Genomic DNA, 17,552 nt, shown 5'->3' with positions numbered 1-17,552 from the left:
ATCAGATTATGCTCTTTTTCCATTGCAGGTTATTCTGAAGCGGACATGACAATAAATCACCGCAATCCTATGAATATTTCATAGAAACACATTTCAGCTTCTGGGTGTTCTTTTTTTTTCTTGAACGATTATGTCTGTGTCTTTGGCCATTCATCGTCTGTGATACGTGACTGGCCACTTAATTCAAATTACGGTAATGTCTGGCTTTTTGACTGGTTCATTAAATATTTCATAACAAGGAGGAAAAGTAGCACTGCGGATGACATTTATGTGAATATACGAACAGGTGTTCATGAAATCTTAGTCAAGATTTCTACTCACAAATGCTTTGGGAAAATTAATAGAGATCTCTAAATGTTGTTGAAATAAATAGCAGCTTTTTATACCAACAAATGCTAATGAAAATGGTGACAATGATAATTATTTTGCACCATTGCTCTAGCTATAAGGATGCGGGTCCAGCATTCTGAAATCTTTCTAAGACTGGGGTATAACTCACAAGCCTAATGAGAAACGGAGTAGATGGGATCTCTTGCAATGGATTTCATTAGTGTATTAGTTCTTGAACAAACTCTGGAAAACGCATCTCAGAAGCCTGTCATTTGCCTTATCAGTCCATGGGAGCTCAACACTAAAATTCATAGAAACTGTAGTGAAATTAAATTTAGAGTAGCAACGAGCATTTCTGAAAACCCTCAGTTCTTGTGTGTATCTCTTATAACACAAGTTAGTTCTTCGAATCATTAGCTACAAAATCTGCAAGACAGAAAAAGTGGCTGGAGGAAGGAGCAGTAAGCTATTAAATTTTATTTCCCCCAAACGACTATCAGCTTTTCAGGGGCAAACATTTCAACGGTTAAAGTTTTACATTAATTTCCTGCAAGCATGTTTAGCAATCCTGTCACTCTGGGAGCATTTAATTATGCATACAAACACCAGCTAACATGAAAGATGCTACCAAACCGTTAATTGTCCTTCTCATTGACTGAGAGCACTGCGTGGGTGTGGAAATGGAAAGCTCCCATGAGAAATCAAAAGCCTCAGTGAAGTGAATGACAAAAGCCCCATTGACTTTGGGAGAGGCTGGGTGAAGTGGAGGTGCTGAACGGACACACGTCCACGTGCTCGGTCGATTCAACCTCTTGCATCAGACTCAGCGTGTTCTCTGCGATTTATTCATGTTATAATAATCTCGGGGTTGCTCTGAAGTCTGACCTTACCACACCCCACCGTGTGAATGTGACCTGCTGCTGCTGTCACACTTTCCTCAGTGGAAAGGACCCTTCCTCCAGTAAAGATACAAATGCCTGCTATCTGTCAGGTTTTTCTGGTAGATTTGAAGCCATTACTCATGATGAGGATGGTTGCCCTCCGCTTTAGCATATATATTCCGAGTGGAAGATAAGGAAGAGGCCAGGGAGTGTGGGCAGCAAGCAAGGAGGCTCTTGGGCAGAGGGCAGCTGAGGGTCAGGGAGGGACCCTGAGGGACAGGGGAAGGTCAGTGTGGGAAGGAGGTGGGAGGACAGCAGAAGAGTCAAGGGTTAAGGAAATTGACTGGATGGGGAAGCAAGGACTGGGCAGCCTGGGGAGAAAGCTGTGAGCGGAAACCGCCGGACTGAGGAGGCAGCAGTGGTGACTGGGACCGGCCAGAGGGTCTGCACTAAAACCCCGGCAGGAAGCCCGCCCTGAGGAGACGTAGCACCCGGGCATCCGCAAACTACACCCCCCAGAATGCCTTTCGCGGCGCCCGGCACTGAGCATGTGCAGCAGCCGCCGAGCTCCCGAGCACGGCGGCGAGGGGCCGCCCGCCCCCCCCCCCCCCCCATCACCACTCTCCGCCACCACCGGGAGCGTGGGGGAGGCGGTGCCGCCCCGCCCCGGCCCCTCGGCGGACAGTGCCCGCCGCGGGCGGGGAGGCCGTGAGGAGGCGGTAGGGCCGAGCTGAGCCGAGCCGAGGGGGCGGTTGCTGCCATTAGCGCCGCGGGCAGCAGGTGAGGCGGCGCGGGGCGGGGGCGGCCCGGGCCGGGCACCCTCAGGGGGCGGTTCGCGGGGCTCGGCGGCTGCCGCCTCTTTTCTGAGGGGAAAGTGGGTGAAGGGGAGGCGGGGGGACCGGGGTGATATCTCTCGTGGTCGGCGGCGACTCCACAGTGGGGAGGCACGGGGCAGGGGGGGAATAACTCACGGAACCCCCCCGGGATTGCACAGCGCGGAGCTGGCACCTGGGGCGGGGAAACCTTTATTCTTCAAAGCCGGGGAGCGAAAGCGGGCCGGGTCGGTAGCAGGGGCAGGCAACGCTGTGAGGGTTAGCTCTTGTAGGCAGCTGCCTGCACCACAGAAACGCGGTTCAATTAAAACTCTAATAACCTCCCTAGAGGTCAAAGACGCTGCCGGTTTAAAGCCTACCAGGGCAAGTAAAGATGTAATTATATTCTCCTGACAATTTTCCTTGATGGCTGAACCCCCTCCCCAAACACCTGTCTTCAGCTTTGAAAGCTTAGCAGTCCTTGTGAATTTGGCCCCAGTCGATACGGATGCTGAATTTAGTTGCATCCCTCCCCTTTTAATTATTGTGTCCTGACTAAGCATAGTGGAAAAGTTTCTCTTGCATATGTCAGCTCTGGGTGCATTGCACATGCATGTTTTGAGGTCAGGCTTACTGGTCTGCTTGTGTCCCCTTGCTTCCTTCCAGCCCCTCTTAACCCAATGTTTAAATGGGTTATTAACATAATGGCTGCTGCTTTGGAAAAGAAAAAAAAAAAAAAAAAGCGAAGAGGCACACTCATTTCTGGTGATGAGAATAATGACTGTATCTGAACAACTGGTAAAGGCAAGGGAACATATTGGTGTTTTTACACCAGTACCATAGTTGGATAACTATTGACAAATGCTGACTTTTAAACGGTGACTGCTGATTCAGGAGAATCTGTTGACTTGGATAATAAAACAGTAATGACTCCATTTAATAGTGATCTCAAAACACTTGAACTGATAGATTAGCTTGTTAGCTCAAGCCTTGACTTAGCTGGGAACCAGAAGAGCTCTCATTCTCTGGAACAAGCTTCTCCCCCAAACAAATCTGACGTATGCTAAACATATCAACTGTAAGACAGGGTGTTGATTTTGCAGTATCATTTTCAAAAAAGTGGTAGAGACCAAATGCATGGACTAGATACAGGAAACCTGCTTTGCAGTCTGCTTTTCTGCAAGAGTGCATTTTGAATGAATGCCACCGCTGCAAGGTGGCAGTTTTACTTGGAGTCTCACTTTTGAGTTTTAATTAGCTGCCATCAGAGCTGGAGTTCAGCCTCCAACACTTGTGAAGTGTGCCATGAACATGCACTCTAGGTACCTGGTTAATGTTTTGGGACTAATTACCTAGAGCCTGTTCTCTATTAAGCAATGTTCAAAACAGATTGACTATAATCTTTTTCCAGTTAAATTTCCAATCTCTTGAGTTGCATCTCACTGTGAACTTACTGAGGTTTGCTTCAATCATCTGAGAATTGAGTATGCTCATTCCCCTTATTCTCACCCCCTTCTCTTAAAAATTGTAGCTTTGAAGTCTTCGGTAAGTGCTGTTGGCTTAAACAGTTCCCTATGACAGCAGCCCACATCCAGTTACCCCAGAATTTTTAACAGATTTATATCTGGCCTGTGCTCTAATACAGCAAGGTCTTTAGGAGGAGTTTTAAAACATAGAGGCTTAAAAATCTTCCACTAGTAAAACTATCATTTTATTCAAATAAACAGAGCCATAGATGACTTCCCTAAGCAGAAGACCTGCTTTCTATTTAAAATGGCTTTTCCAACCGTAGTGTATCTAGGCTGTGAAGGAGCAGATTTTTCTAGGAAGTAGTGGGAGGCAGGAAGAATCACTAAAAGAAGGTGGCGCAAAGGAGAGCGTTAAACCATAGAGCTAGAACCAGTCAAAAGTTCTCAGCTGTGCAGACAAAATTTTGCCTTCTCACACTGCGGGACAATAATTTCTTCACTTATTATCCAGGATGGTCACAGAATTTGGTTTTGTGGCTTGGAGCAAGGGCTAGAATGGGTCTGTGGGTCCATAAAGCTGGAGGAGGAGTAGGCTAGGAAGGGTAAGTGGAGTTTCAGGGAAAATGGGTGACAGTTCCCCTGTTTTGCTGGCCACCTTCTTGGGGAAGCCAGTAGCTGTTCCTAAGGGACTTTGCATGGTCGGCACAGAGCGCTGGCTGAGGGTTAACATTATTTGGTGGTTTTGCTGTGCTGGATGAATGCATGACATGGGACCCTCCTTCTTCTCCTTTTAGGTCTTCACTCCTTTCCTTCACCTTCTGCGGTAAGATGTGTTCCTTCCTCCTCTGTCAGCACGCTGCCTGCTCCAATGCCTCTCTGCCTTCTTCCCCCTGCAACTCTCTCTCCCTGTCCTGGCAGTGAACTGGTAGGTATGAGGTGCCAGAAAAAGTACGTTTCTTTCTTTGCCCTCCAAGCATGCAGACTGGGCCTGACAGCGTAGGTAGTGGAAAGGTGGCCGCTCGCATTTGGTCATGCTAGCCAGCCCTCGGTTCTGCCTGTGCTTGAAGCAAGCTGTGACTGGGGCATTGAACTCAGCGTGGCGGAATTTAAACTGTGAGTTTTCAAAGCCAATTACTGGACGCAGTCTGTGTCTGACAAGTTTCAGTTTCATTAGCTGCCTCCCAGGAGTATCGAGCTGCACGGCTCACCTTTGCAGAGATCAGATTCTCCTCTGTGATGTTATTAGGTGTTTTTAAAAATAGCTTCATCAGTCCACTTTAAAAGAGCTGGTCTGCTGTGATAGCAGTGCCTGCTGGTGCTTTTCTAGATAAGGAACTTGTCACTTTTCCTCCTGTCATACATGCAGCTTCTGCCCTATTTAGAATACAGCTTAAAAAAAGACTACGAAGTAACCACCAGTGTTGTGTAAAGATTTATGTGTTTGGTTTAGGAACAACTGAATGCTCCTTATTTAACTGCTTTGGACGGTATTAAACTAAATGCAGAGTTGAAGGTAATACTTCATATACCTGTGTCTTGAGGAAATCTTTATCATGGGATCTCTTATGTAACAAACTGACAACAGGCCAAACATATCTTCTTTTTTTTTTTTTTCCTTCTTTCAGTCTCAATTAGAAGTTCATTAGCTTTTAAAAGGATCTGAAGTACTACTTTGTGTATGTGTATCATCTATATTTTCATAGGGTGGTGGGAAGCAACCAGATGAAATAATATAAAAACAATTTCAAGCTGTTACTGAGGGTCTTAAAAGTATTTGTGTGCTTGTGCACATCAGGAGTATCACAGGGAAACTGCAGTTGCATGACATACCTTGTGATTCATTTTATAGTGGTGTACGCAGGAGCAGTGTTCCAATTTACTCATTTCTTTGATGTTTTGTGAGCAGATGGCATTTTTGAAAAGGTCTATTAATTCTGTGGGAATTTGATAATGGCTAATTGCTGTGGAATCAGAAGAGGAGCTGTGTTTTTTGACTGCTACTCTGACTTCTCTGGTCTCAAAAAAGAGGCAGCCCTCTGCTGCCTCATTTGTAAGCGACTATCCTCTTAGAAATCCTTGCTCAAGAATATTCACCCGTGTCCTCACCATAAATTGAGAACTTGTTGATCACTTGATTAGTTGAACTGTGCGCCACAAACCAGTCACATACTATTACAGGAAGAAAGCACTGGAGAGGTCATGGGTTATTGTAGGACCCAATGCACTGTGAATTTCCATAGGAAAGCCCTTTGCTCTTTCCCTCTTTCTCACTTGATTCCTTTCCTTTTTCTTTTTTCTGTTTCTGTCTCTTTCACCATGTCTTTGACTTAGGTCTATTCATGTACTTTAAGTGCCTGCCTAAGTGTTTGCAGCGTAGGACATAAGTACCTATTTGCACTGTAACATCAAAGGATCACATTTCAAAATTACAACTTTTCCTTTGAACAAGAAGAAAAAAAGGTTCCTGGTTGCTATGGTGATGAGCGCTGTATAAATGCCTATAAATAAATAAACAGCTGATTCTTGGACTTTGATTTGCAGTATTTTTGCTTTTCTAATGAGATATAATTAAATATCAAAATGGAAGGAGGTGACATTTTAACAGTTTTATTAAATACATATTATTCTTATGCCTTCTGTTTTACAGTAGTTCTGCTGAAAACAATTCAATAGTAAGTTGTTTATTTTTCTATCTGTAGAAAGTTGATGTTTTGAAAAATCTTAGTCTGGTATTTATAGAAAAAGTTCTAGATGACAAAAGGCACTCCACTAAAAAGCTGGTGTCCATTTTACATTTAATCAGAACGTACATTTTGAGCTAAATGCCTGTTTTTCTTATCTCTAAGAGACTATTATGTGCTGTCACAACATTTGAGTTCCAGTCAAAAGTGTCTGTAAATGTAATTATGTTCCTCTGCAATATTTGAAATCCCACTGGTGCACAACAGCAAAACTTGAAAATGTCATTGACTCTTTCTTTTATATTAAAATGACAAAGGCAGAGTAAAAAAATCAGATATTCCTTGTTGAAGTTTGAGGAGGAGAGGAGAATCGACTTTTTTTTTGTAAGCCTTTTGTTCTCAGGTCCATGATGTAAAAGTAGCTTCCTCTCTGGGCTAAAGGTGATAATGGTAAAATGGATTGGATGGAGACAATAAACTGCTTCTTCAGAAGTCACCTGGTAGCCATCAGCCATTGCTAAAAAAGGCCCTTTTCATTAGTAATCTCTGGAGCCCAGTCCACTCGCAGTTTCTGAAGCATGACTGCAGCCCAATTCCCCATCAGTGCACTGGAGTATTCCCCCTCATAGGTGTTTCTCACCCAGGAAATGGGTGCGCTTTGTTTAACAGCGAAGGAGGGTTTAAATGGAAGGAACTTTCCTTAGGGGAAGGAAAATGGTTATTTATAATATACGGAAATACTCCTTTGCTAAAAGCTCGGTCTAGTTTCTTGGTGGAAACTGGTTTTGCCACAGTGGCCTAAAGAGAGATTTCTTCAGTCCTAAGCTGTGGAGTGCAGCTTGTGCACTGACAGGGAGTAGATCTTTCTACCACAGTCACAACTTTGTATTCAAAGAAGCTTTCAGATTTCCAAAGAACTTTGAAGCACTATCCTGACCTGTTAAATGTTTGGTAGAATAACACCATATTATTCACTGCTTTTGTTCCCTCTCTGCATTCAGATTCATATCTGCTTGCTTTACTGATTTAAAATATATTTGACTAAATGCTTTTTACTTCAGAGCATGTGTAATTGGGAGGACAAGGATACATGGTATTTTTTTCCAGTTACACACAACTACTTTTCACAGAGCAAAACATGTACATCTGCACACAGCTGTTGAAGGTAGAGGCAGAACAGGAGCAAGGGACGATGTCCCTGAAGGTCTCGCTTGAGCAGTGACAGCCTGCGCAGGTTTGATTTATGTTTCGTAGGCCTGTCACTTTTATCCCAGCTGAGCTGCCGCTGCGGCCAGGCTGGTGATGCTCACCTGAAGAACAGTGACAGCTGCGGTGTTTTCCTGGCAGTGAATTAATCCCAGAGCTGCCTCTGAACCTGGCGCTTTGTGCCGTGGGACTGCGCTCACCTCCCAGGGGGTGGCACAGAGTCCTGACTCTGTCTTTTGTGTGGGATTGAGGCCAGAATCAGGAGCAGGTTGTCCTCTCTACCTACTGGAAGGTGGTTTGAGCTTCATGTGTATTAAAGACAATTTTTTCTTCACTGAGGTTAGGTCTGGACAGTCAATGTTTGACCTGCAGGTCTCAGCTGCCTTCCCAGTATTGTGTGGCAATCCAAGGTCTCTCCCAAAAGGGCCATTACAAAGGCTGATGGGATTTGTAGGCAGCCTGAACCCAAACAGAATCTGTGCCGCCTACAAGCGCAACAGGGAGTTGGGAAGGGTGGGAAATGGGGAGTTTGGAAAGTGCTCCAAGTTTGAAGCTACTCCCAGGGCTAACAGCTTGGGTTTGTTGTACCTGGAGAGCATGTTGGTGCTGGAGCAGGACCAGGCTCCAGAGTCATTAAGAGAGAGTTTTCTCAATTGGAAAGCACTATTATTACTAGTACATACTGCCTTTGAATGGAGTGGCATTTTATTTAGAAGCCTTTTCTTGGGGTAGGAGGATGAAATACACTTATTGCTAGTAATGACAGGACAAGCTGATGAGGATAAGAGGTGGAGCTATTGTGCGTCTCCTTTTCCAGCATGGGTAGGACAGAGGGTGAAACAGTGCATATACTCAATATTTTTTTTTTTCTTCAGAAGTTCTGGTTTTCTGTGGTGGTTTTTTTTTTTCTTCCTTTTCCATTTTTTTTTTAAATGGATGGATATGATCCAGGACCATCTGGTGGAATTTGCCGTTGTCACATCTAGGTTTTCTGATGTATTGCCTGTCAAGTTATATTGCACGTTCAGATGAGTTTCTCATATGATGTGCTGACAACTACTGACAGCCCTGAGATGGGAAGTTGGAAGCTTGGTGGAAAGAAAAGAGGGGCAGAGTTAGCTTTAAAAATGTAACCTTGATTGGTCTTGATTGGTGGATTTCACTTCTGATACCTATGGTTGACTTTTTTAGTAAAGAAACGTGAATGAGTGAACTTTAAATCAAGTATATCTAAGTGCACTTAAGGTAATTAAACATGGAAGGTGTGTAGTTCACTCCTAGTTTTGTCATTGATATTTTTTTTTTCTCTTTGACGCTGGGTTCCTCGCTTAATCTTTCTCTGTCCTTAACTCTCCATCTGTAAACATTCTCACGCTTACTTAAATTGCAGCCTTTCTTTCCTTCTTTATTCTTCAATCCTTCCCCAGTCCCTCCTTAGAAAAGAGATCTCAAAATGCTTCTGTTTTTATTAGGATATCACCACGTATTTTACTAATTGTAGTATCCCAATATTCTAATCCTAAATCCTAACATCCTAATCCCAATAATTCTGTTGTAAAACGATCTAAGATTTTTTGCAAATTAGTACTAACCTTTGCAGACAGAGCACATGTATGAAAGCAATAAGCAAGTCTGAAATAACTACAGGGTTTTTTTTCTGTTTTAATACTAAATTAATTAAAGCAGGTTTTTTTGATGTAGAGGTCCACAGTGCAATTGCATTTCCTCACACATTGACAAAGATAATGCTGTACTTTGTAAACCAGAATGCAAACAAGCTATAAACATTTCAGTTTTGTTCCTCATTTTTTTTCTGCCGTAATTTGAAGCCCAGAGTAGCAATTAGGCTGGTGACAAGATAAATTTCACAACTTGTTATCATTCTTCATTTTTTAATTGGCCAGATCAATGAAGAAGTGATTTGTGTTTGAACTTTAAAGGTTCTTATTGTTTATATAGTACGGGTAGAAAGCATAGTACAGATACTTATGAATGGGTTGGAAGGAAGCCTGTTTGTAAACAGAGATGGGATTTCATTGCAAAGGCATGTCCAGGTGTGGTTCTGAAAATGCAGACTGTGTCCCCCCTCTCCCTCTCAAAGCCATGGTGGTTGTACAGGGCCTCCTGCTCAGTAGATCCTACCTAAGTGTTGATGAAGTTGGAAGTCGCCCTTGGAAAGGGAAAAAAAAACTTTCTTCCATGAGGATTTGAAACTGAAGATGACAGTCCCCAAGCTCAGGGGACTTTTGTTGCAGTTTGCTAAGGAAGAAGCTCAAAGGCATTTACTTGCCTCTACTTATTCCTGTGTCTCCTGGGTGCTACTTCCTGGCCTGGGGACTGTGAGTGCCCTTCTGTAGCTGTGGAGAGCTGTCATGTTAAGCCAAGCAGGCTCATGGAGCCTGAATATAAGAAAAGTAACCACTGTTTCCTACTCTGATCTTCTGCAACTCCGTACTTTCTGAGTATCAGATAAGGAGACCTGGAAATGATCCAGCTCCTGTGCTCTTGTAGGGGAAGGGTTGGGGTTTGCAAGGGTGAGTGTGAGGGTACAGCAGCTCTCTGTGGTGGTGGTGGGTTGTGTTGCATAGAGCACTGTTCTCCTACTGGCCAGGCATCAGCTCAGCTATTAGTAGAAGTGGTGGACTTTGGAGGAAACCCTGTAGATGGAATATGGCCAAATTCTCTGCCCGTAACATGTTTGATAGCACTGCAGGGAGGTGAGGCTGGTCTTCAGTCCTTAAACACATTAAATTAACTCTAGTGAGCTTGCTGAGAAAAGGGTAATGAAGTGAGTTGGAAACGGGATGTGTGTGCTCAAGCACATGAGGTGGGCTTAATACTCCAGGCAGCATTCCCATGGGTACGTGGCTGGGGAGCCGCCAGGTCATGGAGCACACTGTGCTGTTCGTTAAACGTATCACAGTCCACAGATGCAGCCGATATCACTTGTCCAGGCATAAAAGATAAAGTCAGTTAGGAGGGAGAGCAATCCCATCAGGAGAAACTTGTGAGAGGAGCTGGATGCAGTCTAGCATAATGCTGGCTGTGCAGGACATGTACTAGCCAGCACCCTCTCAGGGGTTGCCTGAGTCTGTTGCAGCAAAAATTTCAGCTTCTGATAGTGGAGACTGATAAAGATCTTGACACATCTATTCTGTTACTTCAGGTAGAGGCGGCTGCTGAATGGATCTGCGATGTGACTGATGTGCGGTGCTTCATCTTTATTTCATGTGACGAGGAGGTGGGAGGGTGGAGATTACTTGAAGTGCCTGGCTAGAGACAGAACGTAATTTATCAGTGTTCATTTGTCTGAAGGGATATACAGCCCATACATAATTTAGAAACGTGTTAAAAAATAGGGAGTTGTTGTCTTTTAAAATCAGTGAGCGCTCAAGTCTGTTGGTTTAAAACCTTGTTTCTGTGACACATAAATGCATTGCTATGCATTTTGTATTTTTAGTGTGTGTATGGTATAAACGATATGCCTAAAATGAACCAAGAAAGTGTGTATAAATAGTACTGATAAAACTAAGCCCTTCATAAACTCAGAGTAATGTGTATTTTCCATATTTAGCCTGAAATACCTGGAACTGCACAAGGAATTATCCTAGTCGGTTCTTCTGAGATCACATTTAATATAGATGTTCTTTTCATATGTAATCTGCAAATGGATTGTTTTGTTTGTTTCTATTGCAGTAAGTATCTTTTCCCCCATCTCTTTTCTTTCTCCATTTGAGTCTTTTTCCTCTTTTTCTAATTGAAGCCTGGTGATGATATGCTATAGCTGTCAGAGGGGTAAAAGGGATATCAGTGTCCTCCACCTTGCTGTTGAGAAATCTATATTTTTGTTTTCTGCAGTGTACTGAGAGCAAGGGAAATGAGCAGGGTGTTGCCATCCTTTATCACGGGCAGAATGATAAATTACATGTCCTGGAAAGTTTAAAGATGTGTAAGAATGCAAATCCTTGGCCCACAAGGATGTGTGGTTGAAAGTGCTGATCCAGCCAGGAGTTAAGCATGTGCTTAAATCTAAGCATAAACTTTGCTTCCATTGGGTGCATCTACCTGGCACCACACTGTGAGGGGTAAGCAAAGCTCTTGCTGTGAAAAGATTGATTAGCTTTAGTGTCTTGAAGTAGGAAAAGGAAATGAGCCTTTTCCAGTCACCTGGAAGAGCGGTCTGTGAGTAGTGCAGGTGCTCTGTGGATTACTGTCCTTGACTCTACAGTGTGAACTGATGTAGATGGAAACCTTAATGGTTTGGCATTTGCTACCTTACAGTGCATCTATCCACTTCCCCTCCTCACTTTTCACCCTTTGCCCCTGTCTGCTAACCATGAGCAGAACAACACCTTGTCTGTAGTAGGTAGTACGGCAGTGTGGTGGTGCCTCTCTGTAGAAGGGCTGAAGCATTAGAAGAGACTGAGGATGTTACGAGGGAGTAACTTTTCCTTCCTTGCAAACACAGAAATATGTAGAAATTTTCAATAATTTACAATTGAACCCCTTTTGCTTCTGCTGAGCGTAAAAGCATTTGGACCAAAGCTCTGCACTGGCTTGCTCTCTGCCAGCCTGAGATCACTTTCATGCCACATTTCTTGCTCCTTTGAATTTGATGGGATGTGTGCTTTCAGAGGAAGCAGCGTAGTCTCTGCTCTGGGTGCTGTCCGCGTGCTTCTGGCAGTAGATGTCATCCCTCTTGCATCCTTGAGACTGTAAAAGAGATGGGGGCTGAGTTTTCCCGATGTACTGGTTTTATAGCATCATTCATTTTCACCAATTTACTTCCAACTGGTCCCACAGCATTGCAGCTGGCACTGCAATTCTCACATCCATCTCCTGTGTTTTAAGTGATTTTGTTTACTTTGTACAGTGCAATGAGATCTCAGGCTCATGATTGGAAATTCCTTGGTGCTTTACTGATAAACACACATCAAAAATATAATCTCCCAGTCTGGTCTTTTTTTCTCTGGAGCAGTCTTTGAAGGCTGCACATTCTTCTGCTGTACGTCCTTTGTCCAAGTGTGTCTTCCTTTTGTCCTCTATTCCCTTCCTACTTGTTTCTTTTCTTCTTTCCCTTTACTTCAGTCCTATGTCCTCTATATTCTTTTGGTTTGCTTCATTTATGTTTGAGAAGAGACACACCTGAGTTTAAGTCTAGTTGGCTGTTTGGACTTGGAAATTTTCTTAAGAAATGCTTTGTAAAGGAAGGGCTCAAAAATTTGCCCCTTCAGCTCTTAAAGCTTTTTCTACCACCAGCTGAAAAGTTGCACTAACTCTTCCCATCCTGCCTGCAGCTTTCATTGCCGTTTGGCTGTGTCCCACACCAAAGCTTGCTTTGTCATACCTACAAGAGGCTGTGCTGCACAATTCTTACATTTGAACAAACTGACTTTTCCCTTTTCCGTTGTAAAATATTTGCCTTTTGCTTCCAAAACACACGTGCAAGTGTCCTCCCCTCTCCTGGTCTTTGACTCTGCCTTATAAAACTGAAACAGAGATCTAGATAATTATTGACAGCTGGAGTCCTCTACACAGTTGGATCCAGGAGCCCCTTCTTCAGCTGCTAGATGTTCTGAAGACCACACGTGTGTAAAAAGGGGCCAAGGGGCATTTTGATGTTAAACAAGGATTGCTTGGTTCTTGTGTGGAGATGGCATATATGGAGACTGGGATTAAAGACGAGAGGAATAAGAGTTTATATGAGAAAGAGAAGGGTTTTTTTGTATTTGTGAAAAAGTTGTTTTGGGGTTTTTGTACTATCCAGCTTACTTGCCAAAGTTCAACTGAGAAAATGTAATTCTCAATAAAAACAGATTCATTTTTTGGTTGCAAAGATTTCTTTGTATATGGTGTTAATTTTCTTTCCATCTTTTTACTGGTTTACCTTAACAGTTTGATTACATACGTATTTTTGCTCTTGAGAGACAGTGGTGTAATACAATCTCTGTTATAAACTTTGTTGCTCAGGCAGCAATGAGGAGCTGAACTCTGGAATTTGAGTCCTTGATTGGAAGTCCTTGTTGTGTACATTTGGCATAGGTTATTTCTGTTTCAGAGAACCATCTTTCTTCAGCTTAGAACTGTGTAGATGCTAAGACCATGAAGCCAAGGAATTACGAGTTTCCTAATTGTGCGCTGTGTACCTCTTGTATGAAGTGGGCTTGCACACACATCTTCCTTATTCATCTAGTTATGCTCTCTGATACAGTAATCAGCGGCCCATATAGTTTTTAAAAGATTCCTTTATGAAGCCTTGTGGCTAGCACTGAAAAATAACCTTTGCTCTCCCTTCTGAGAGCTTCCCATCTTCAAAAACAGACTGTTTGGGGTGCTACTGCTATGTTCTTCTCAAAACCATGCTGTGAGTTTTTCATTGCTTTTGGAGGTAAAATTTCACCCATTATGCTTTAGTGTCCACTTTTGCATATTGTTCTCTGAATAACAGTTATTCTTAACAGTTACTGGTTCCCTTCAGTGGTGAAAATGTGTTTTGTTCTGAGAGTGGGACCCAACTAAGAGTTTAGACCCTGATTTCTTTAAGCTCAGAAACCTATGTGTAGTTTTAAGCTGTATGTGAATTTTGGATCACTGGTGACCAATGAAACATCTAAGCACAGTCTGTGTAAAATACCTTGGCAATTGCAAATGCCTTGAAGGAATTTGAAACCATCTGGCTCTGTCCCTTCTTTTGTCCCAGAAAAAGCCCTCCTTAGTTTGGGAGTAGGGGCTGCACTCCCTCTTCTGAAGAGGGATGCTTTGTATCATCAATGACTTCCTGCATGCAATGGGATTTTGCATTTGCTCCTGGCAAGCAGATAGTCAAATGTAGTTACAGGATGACCACAGTCCATTGGATGGGGCAGTCACTGATGAGCCTTTGACGCACTGGAAATGAGTTAGCTCTGAATTGCTTTTTGTCTTCGTTTGCTCTTGGTTCCCCGTCTCCCACCTGGCCACCTGTAATGTAAATTGAATGGGATGTTGATGGTTTGTGAATTGAAGTCCCTTTGCACTGGCAAGATCAGTTTCCAGTGTTTGCTCCCCAGGCAGATGAGCCTTGCACCCACACCTGTGTGGACAAAAAGCCCTCTCTGGAAAGGTGTGTGATGCCAGTTTCATGACCTCTTTTTTTTTTTTTTTGCGCTGACTCACCATATCGTAAGCTCACTTGTGTGAGCCAAACCAGACTCAGGCTGTTCTGCTGTTGTGGATTTATTTCAATTTTTATTTCAATATTTTCCCAGTTATCTTTCATAATAGATGGGAGGAGTGGAGGGAGGGAAGAGGAGGAGGGATGGAAAATAAAAAGGTGCACAAAGATTAGTTTGCTGTGTAAGTTTCTCTTTTAGGAGGAGAGAGGCACGCACCTGGGAAAATAGGTTATCAGACCTCTAAGCACATAGATGAAATACTGTCCTTTCTAATAGACACTCTGGTGTCACACTGAGGCAGTCACTTACTCAGCACTAAAACTATATGGCCAGATTCATTTTAAGGAGACATGAGGTGGTTTCCTGTGGGTGTGCATTTTTACTGCCTTCAGCTAAGTTAGGGCCCTTGGTGCTTATCACTTTTTAATGATTTGTTCTTACCCCTGCTCCTTGCTTCTGGCTGTTTGTTCTTTACTACTTAAGTTATTACTCATGTTCGTGGAGAGACCTGAGAGTTAATAGAAAATGAGACTGGAGTTGCTCTCCTCTTCCCTTCTCCTGTAAGGTAATCTGGGACAGCTTCACACACATTTGTATATGGCTTTGCAGCTTCTTGGCTTCGGACTGTGTTACGGTTGTGTCAAAGGTATAAAACTAAAGCTGGGAAGCTATCAGCTTCTCGAAATGAATTTCTTTAAATTTATAGAGCCACTGATTAATACCTGCTTTAAAAGATGATAAACTTAAGAGCAATTTATAGTCTATATACTAATTGTAATCTTTTATATTAATTTTGTAGTAGTCATACATATGTATTATATACCTATATATATTTAGCACAGAGGTCACAAAGTCAAGTTATTATACAGAAAGTTCTCTAGTTCTTGCTTAATTTATGTGCAAGTCTTTGTCCTATTGGAACACGGGGCTCTTAGGTACATACTTGTCATTAAGCATTAAATATGTTCAAGCAAATTAGAGAAGAGGTTTTTATTTTACTGTATTTTAATTTTTATTTTAGTATATTTCATCACCTTGATGATAAATAAATGGTGGTTATTTTGTGTAACCTTAAGTCACTTAGCAAGATAGCTCTTTTCCAGTCAGTCCTCAGGCTCTGACTTGGGTGCTTTCTCCTTTCAGATACTTGCTGCATTAATACAGGTGCACATTTGAGTCTTCACAGTTGCAAGAGGAGCTTTCTGTGGCTGTAGCTTTAATCCCTTTGCCTGGGAAGAAGGATTGGCTACCTCAGCAGACTGTTCCTGTCAGCCTCCAGGACGGATTATAAGCACATTGTTTTGCCATGGAGAGGGTGGAGTTGGATGAGCCAAGGCAGGAAGGTTCTGCCTGGGATGATGTGTGTCCTCCATCTCTGACCCCTCCAGACTTGAGATGGCTCTCACTGCCAATGGCCAATATAGATGTATATTTTAGTCTTGTGTTTTCTCTAAGGTCACAAGAACCTTCCTCTTCGAGGATGATGTGTGTGACAGCACATATGTTTTTACTATGGCTCATCTTGGGAATTCTTTGCGAGTGAGAGGGTTCAGACTTGCTCCAACCTTCCCTTGGTAGGTGCTTGGGTAATGCTGCAGGGCTTTCATAATGGCTAGGTGGCTTCTTGTGGGGAATGGCTGCATTGGCAGCAATGCTGGCAGAAGTCTAGAGGGGGGGAAAGCACATCTTGATGTCAGATGTTGCCTGCAGTGCCCTTGATGTCTTTAAATACTGTGTAAAGCTGAAAATAGCTGAAAGACCACTCTCTTCTTGGCTATGCCAATATCTGCACAAGGATCCAGAGCTGTACATAATGAACGGGGGCAGATGTTTTTAAGTGGAGCTGCTTTAAACAGCAGCTGGTTTATCAGACTGATGTTGCTCTTCTCTCGGTGACAGTCGGGTTACACTTCAGTTATTTGAAGAGATTCTCATTGCCAAATACTTGACTCAGCATTTGACTCAACAGAGGCAGCAGATCTTGCCAGTAGGAAGGAAGGGAACAGAATGAGCTGCTGTGGCAGGGTTGAATAAGGAATCTCCCATCATCAAAGGGCCACCAGTGAATGGCAATTATGTCATTAGGTTTGCAGATGTTTTCTCCCAACAGACAGTTTCTGCTTTTTCTCTGAAACTTTCACCTTCGTGTGTGTCTTAAATGTCATATCAGCTGTTTATGGGGGTGTTGTAACCTCCACAGAGGTGGGGTGAGAAGGAGGGCTGTAGGGAAATGATGCATTGATTTAGTGGGGGTGTTTATGGGGCAAAAAATTAACCACATTATTTTTTATTGCTATTCAAATAAATATAACAGCAACTCTTATTAAAAAAAAAAAACCCAACAACTCAAGTCAGGCTTGAACCTCTTCCTCTTGCTGCTGTGTCCTTGATAAATATGCCTAGATTCAATAGTCCTTCCATGAATTTTCAAGCTGCCAAGGGCACGAAGAAGTTCTTCCTAGCTATTGAACTGTAAATTGTTGCATATGACACCTGAAGGAGTTGGAATGGTTTTGTACAAGTAACTCAGTGTATCCATCACACTTTCCCTGTTGCTTGTAGTGGCTCACATTGAAGCTGAGAAAGATGATTCATATAGCTTTCTTCTCTTCCCCCTGTCAGTAGCAGCAGTAGCCCTCAGAGCAACATTTGAAACAGTAAATGCCTGGCCCACAGCCATGTGTTACTACTGCTCTGGTGGCCCCTCTGATGATACTGTAATCAGATGAGAGACAAGGTAAGAATTGTTCTTTTTCACCAGGAAAATCAGAGTAGGGTATTTAAGTACTAATTGAAAAACACTTTTAAAGAAGTATTTAAATTGGCCAGCAGACATTTTTCAGCCGTATGGCTTATGCTGTCAGGAGACATCCTCTTTTCTGCTCCAGTAGAAGTTATTTTAGATGATTCATGAGACCTTATACTCTGTTCTAAATTTCCATGTGAATATTAGCACCCCTGGGATATGCTGCCAACCCAGAACACAGATGTTTTGTGCTCCATTAGCATCAGTCTAAGT

General features: G+C 42.9%; 1 protein-coding gene across 5 annotated transcripts in view; it reads left to right on the top strand.

Annotated features, from left to right (window-relative positions):
• Positions 1–1,754: 1,754 nt before the first annotated feature.
• POMGNT2 (protein O-linked mannose N-acetylglucosaminyltransferase 2 (beta 1,4-)) overlaps positions 1,755–17,552 on the top strand; it is a 34,089-nt gene continuing 18,291 nt past the window's right edge. The window contains exons 1-3 of one of the 5 annotated variants that reach the window (XR_012834067.1): positions 1,755–1,991; positions 4,287–4,421; positions 10,550–12,800. The gene's annotated coding sequence lies outside the window, so the exon portion shown is untranslated. Of the gene's footprint in view, positions 1,992–4,286; positions 4,606–4,942; positions 5,006–10,549; positions 12,801–17,552 lie in introns of those variants that run through there. The other 4 variants (XM_075745706.1, XM_075745705.1, XM_075745707.1 and 1 more) reach the window with 4 other exon arrangements.

This window comes from Balearica regulorum, chromosome 2, assembly GCF_011004875.1.
Source record: "Balearica regulorum gibbericeps isolate bBalReg1 chromosome 2, bBalReg1.pri, whole genome shotgun sequence".
NCBI lineage: Eukaryota > Metazoa > Chordata > Aves > Gruiformes > Gruidae > Balearica > Balearica regulorum.
This window is presented reverse-complemented; position numbering and strand designations above follow the sequence as displayed.